Consider the following 5,604-nt stretch of genomic DNA (forward strand, 5'->3'; position numbering starts at 1 on the left):
GTGTACAGTTTAATTCAGTACAGTACAGTTTAATTCAGTACAGTACAGTTTAATACAGTAGTGTACAGTTTAATACAGTAGAGTACAGTTTAATACAGTACAGTACAGTTTAATACAGTACAGTACAGTTTAATACAGTACAGTAAAGTTTAATAGAGTAGAGTACAGTTTAATACAGTAGTGTACAGTTTAATTCAGTACAGTACAGTTTAATACAGTAGTGTACAGTTTAATACAGTAGAGTACAGTTTAATACAGTAGTGTACAGTTTAATACAGTAGAGTACAGTTTAATACAGTAGAGTACAGTTTAATAGAGTAGAGTACAGTTTAATAGAGTAGTGTACAGTTTAATTCAGTACAGTACAGTTTAATACAGTAGTGTACAGTTTAATTCAGTACAGTACAGTTTAATACAGTAGTGTACAGTTTAATTCAGTACAGTACAGTTTAATACAGTAGTGTACAGTTTAATTCAGTACAGTACAGTTTAATACAGTAGAGTACAGTTTAATTCAGTACAGTACAGTTTAATTCAGTACAGTACAGTTTAATACAGTAGTGTACAGTTTAATACAGTAGTGTACAGTTTAATACAGTAGAGTACAGTTTAATTCAGTACAGTACAGTTTAATTCAGTACAGTACAGTTTAATACAGTAGAGTACAGTTTAATAGAGTAGAGTACAGTTTAATTCAGTACAGTACAGTTTAATACAGTAGTGTACAGTTTAATAGAGTAGAGTACAGTTTAATACAGTAGTGTACAGTTTAATTCAGTACAGTACAGTTTAATTCAGTACAGTACAGTTTAATACAGTAGTGTACAGTTTAATACAGTAGAGTACAGTTTAATACAGTAGAGTACAGTTTAATACAGTACAGTACAGTTTAATACAGTACAGTACAGTTTAATAGAGTAGTGTACAGTTTAATTCAGTACAGTACAGTTTAATTCAGTACAGTACAGTTTAATACAGTAGAGTACAGTTTAATAGAGTAGAGTACAGTTTAATACAGTAGTGTACAGTTTAATAGAGTAGAGTATAGTTTAATACAGTAGTGTACATATTTTAATTCAGTACAGTACAGTTTAATTCAGTACAGTACAGTTTAATACAGTAGTGTACAGTTTAATACAGTAGAGTACAGTTTAATACAGTAGAGTACAGTTTAATACAGTACAGTACAGTTTAATACAGTAGAGTACAGTTTAATACAGTAGAGTACAGTTTAATACAGTACAGTACAGTTTAATAGAGTAGAGTACAGTTTAATACAGTAGTGTACAGTTTAATTCAGTACAGTACAGTTTAATACAGTAGAGTACAGTTTAATAGAGTAGAGTACAGTTTAATACAGTAGAGTACAGTTTAATACAGTAGAGTACAGTTTAATTCAGTAGAGTACAGTTTAATACAGTAGAGTACAGTTTAATTCAGTACAGTACAGTTTAATTCAGTACAGTACAGTTTAATACAGTACAGTACAGTTTAATACAGTAGAGTACAGTTTAATTCAGTACAGTACAGTTTAATTCAGTACAGTACAGTTTAATACAGTAGTGTACAGTTTAATACAGTAGTGTACAGTTTAATACAGTAGAGTACAGTTTAATTCAGTACAGTACAGTTTAATACAGTAGAGTACAGTTTAATAGAGTAGAGTACAGTTTAATTCAGTACAGTACAGTTTAATACAGTAGTGTACAGTTTAATAGAGTAGAGTACAGTTTAATACAGTAGTGTACAGTTTAATTCAGTACAGTACAGTTTAATTCAGTACAGTACAGTTTAATACAGTAGTGTACAGTTTAATACAGTAGAGTACAGTTTAATACAGTAGAGTACAGTTTAATACAGTACAGTACAGTTTAATACAGTAGTGTACAGTTTAATTCAGTACAGTACAGTTTAATTCAGTACAGTACAGTTTAATACAGTAGAGTACAGTTTAATAGAGTAGAGTACAGTTTAATACAGTAGTGTACAGTTTAATAGAGTAGAGTATAGTTTAATACAGTAGTGTACATATTTTAATTCAGTACAGTACAGTTTAATTCAGTACAGTACAGTTTAATACAGTAGTGTACAGTTTAATACAGTAGAGTACAGTTTAATACAGTAGAGTACAGTTTAATACAGTACAGTACAGTTTAATACAGTAGAGTACAGTTTAATACAGTAGAGTACAGTTTAATACAGTACAGTACAGTTTAATAGAGTAGAGTACAGTTTAATACAGTAGTGTACAGTTTAATTCAGTACAGTACAGTTTAATACAGTAGAGTACAGTTTAATAGAGTAGAGTACAGTTTAATACAGTAGTGTACAGTTTAATACAGTAGAGTACAGCTTAATACAGTAGTGTACAGTTTAATTCAGTACAGTACAGTTTAATTCAGTACAGTACAGTTTAATACAGTAGTGTACAGTTTAATACAGTAGTGTACAGTTTAATACAGTAGAGTACAGTTTAATACAGTACAGTACAGTTTAATACAGTAGAGTACAGTTTAATACAGTAGAGTACAGTTTAATACAGTACAGTACAGTTTAATAGAGTAGAGTACAGTTTAATACAGTAGTGTACAGTTTAATTCAGTACAGTACAGTTTAATACAGTAGTGTACAGTTTAATACAGTAGAGTACAGTTTAATACAGTAGTGTACAGTTTAATACAGTAGAGTACAGGTTAATAGAGTAGAGTACAGTTTAATAGAGTAGTGTACAGTTTAATTCAGTACAGTACAGTTTAATACAGTAGTGTACAGTTTAATTCAGTACAGTACAGTTTAATACAGTAGAGTACAGTTTAATTCAGTACAGTACAGTTTAATACAGTAGTGTACAGTTTAATTCAGTACAGTACAGTTTAATACAGTAGAGTACAGTTTAATTCAGTACAGTACAGTTTAATTCAGTACAGTACAGTTTAATACAGTAGAGTACAATTTAATACAGTAGTGTACAGTTTAATACAGTAGAGTACAGTTTAATTCAGTACAGTACAGTTTAATTCAGTACAGTACAGTTTAATTCAGTACAGTACAGTTTAATACAGTAGAGTACAGTTTAATAGAGTAGAGTACAGTTTAATTCAGTACAGTACAGTTTAATACAGTAGTGTACAGTTTAATAGAGTAGAGTACAGTTTAATACAGTAGTGTACAGTTTAATTCAGTACAGTACAGTTTAATACAGTAGAGTACAGTTTAATACAGTAGAGTACAGTTTAATACAGTACAGTACAGTTTAATACAGTACAGTACAGTTTAATACAGTAGTGTACAGTTTAATTCAGTACAGTACAGTTTAATTCAGTACAGTACAGTTTAATACAGTAGTGTACAGTTTAATACAGTAGAGTACAGTTTAATACAGTAGTGTACAGTTTAATACAGTAGTGTACAGTTTAATACAGTAGAGTACAGTTTAATAGAGTAGAGTACAGTTTAAGTAGAGTACAGTTTAATTCACAGTACAGTTTAATTCAGTACAGTTTAATTCAGTACAGTACAGTTTAATACAGTAGAGTACAGTTTAATTCAGTACAGTACAGTTTAATACAGTAGTGTACAGTTTAATTCAGTACAGTACAGTTTAATACAGTAGAGTACAGTTTAATTCAGTACAGTACAGTTTAATTCAGTACAGTACAGTTTAATACAGTAGTGTACAGTTTAATACAGTAGTGTACAGTTTAATACAGTAGAGTACAGTTTAATTCAGTACAGTACAGTTTAATTCAGTACAGTACAGTTTAATACAGTAGAGTACAGTTTAATAGAGTAGAGTACAGTTTAATTCAGTACAGTACAGTTTAATACAGTAGTGTACAGTTTAATAGAGTAGAGTACAGTTTAATACAGTAGTGTACAGTTTAATTCAGTACAGTACAGTTTAATTCAGTACAGTACAGTTTAATACAGTAGTGTACAGTTTAATACAGTAGAGTACAGTTTAATACAGTACAGTACAGTTTAATACAGTACAGTACAGTTTAATACAGTACAGTACAGTTTAATAGAGTAGAGTACAGTTTAATACAGTAGTGTACAGTTTAATTCAGTACAGTACAGTTTAATACAGTAGTGTACAGTTTAATACAGTAGAGTACAGTTTAATACAGTAGTGTACAGTTTAATACAGTAGAGTACAGTTTAATACAGTAGAGTACAGTTTAATAGAGTAGAGTACAGTTTAATAGAGTAGTGTACAGTTTAATTCAGTACAGTACAGTTTAATACAGTAGTGTACAGTTTAATTCAGTACAGTACAGTTTAATACAGTAAAGTACAGTTTAATTCAGTACAGTACAGTTTAATACAGTAGTGTACAGTTTAATACAGTAGAGTACAGTTTAATTCAGTACAGTACAGTTTAATTCAGTACAGTACAGTTTAATACAGTAGTGTACAGTTTAATACAGTAATGTACAGTTTAATACAGTAGAGTACAGTTTAATTCAGTACAGTACAGTTTAATTCAGTACAGTACAGTTTAATACAGTAGAGTACAGTTTAATAGTTTAGAGTACAGTTTAATTCAGTACAGTACAGTTTAATACAGTAGTGTACAGTTTAATAGAGTAGTACAGTTTACAGTTTAATTCAGTACAGTACAGTTTAATTCAGTACAGTACAGTTTAATTTGTAAGTTTAATACAGTAGAGTACAGTTTAATACAGTAGAGTACAGTTTAATACAGTACAGTACAGTTTAATACAGTACAGTACAGTTTAATAGAGTAGTGTACAGTTTAATTCAGTACAGTACAGTTTAATTCAGTACAGTACAGTTTAATACAGTAGAGTACAGTTTAATAGAGTAGAGTACAGTTTAATACAGTAGTGTACAGTTTAATAGAGTAGAGTATAGTTTAATACAGTAGTGTACATATTTTAATTCAGTACAGTTTTTAATACAGTACAGTTTAATACAGTAGTGTACAGTTTAATACAGTAGAGTACAGTTTAATACAGTAGAGTACAGTTTAATACAGTAGAGTACAGTTTAATACAGTAGAGTACAGTTTAATACAGTAGAGTACAGTTTAATACAGTACAGTACAGTTTAATACAGTTTAATACAGTAGTGTACAGTTTAATTCAGTACAGTACAGTTTAATACAGTAGTGTACAGTTTAATAGAGTAGAGTACAGTTTAATACAGTAGAGTACAGTTTAATACAGTAGAGTACAGTTTAATTCAGTAGAGTACAGTTTAATACAGTAGAGTACAGTTTAATTCAGTACAGTACAGTTTAATTCAGTACAGTACAGTTTAATACAGTACAGTACAGTTTAATACAGTAGAGTACAGTTTAATTCAGTACAGTAGTTTAATTCAGTACAGTACAGTTTAATACAGTAGTGTACAGTTTAATACAGTAGTGTACAGTTTAATACAGTAGAGTACAGTTTAATTCAGTACAGTACAGTTTAATACAGTAGAGTACAGTTTAATAGAGTAGAGTACAGTTTAATTCAGTACAGTACAGTTTAATACAGTAGTGTACAGTTTAATAGAGTAGAGTACAGTTTAATACAGTAGTGTACAGTTTAATTCAGTACAGTACAGTTTAATTCAGTACAGTACAGTTTA

Source organism: Oncorhynchus gorbuscha, linkage group LG21 (assembly GCF_021184085.1).
Source record: "Oncorhynchus gorbuscha isolate QuinsamMale2020 ecotype Even-year linkage group LG21, OgorEven_v1.0, whole genome shotgun sequence".
Lineage (NCBI taxonomy): Eukaryota > Metazoa > Chordata > Actinopteri > Salmoniformes > Salmonidae > Oncorhynchus > Oncorhynchus gorbuscha.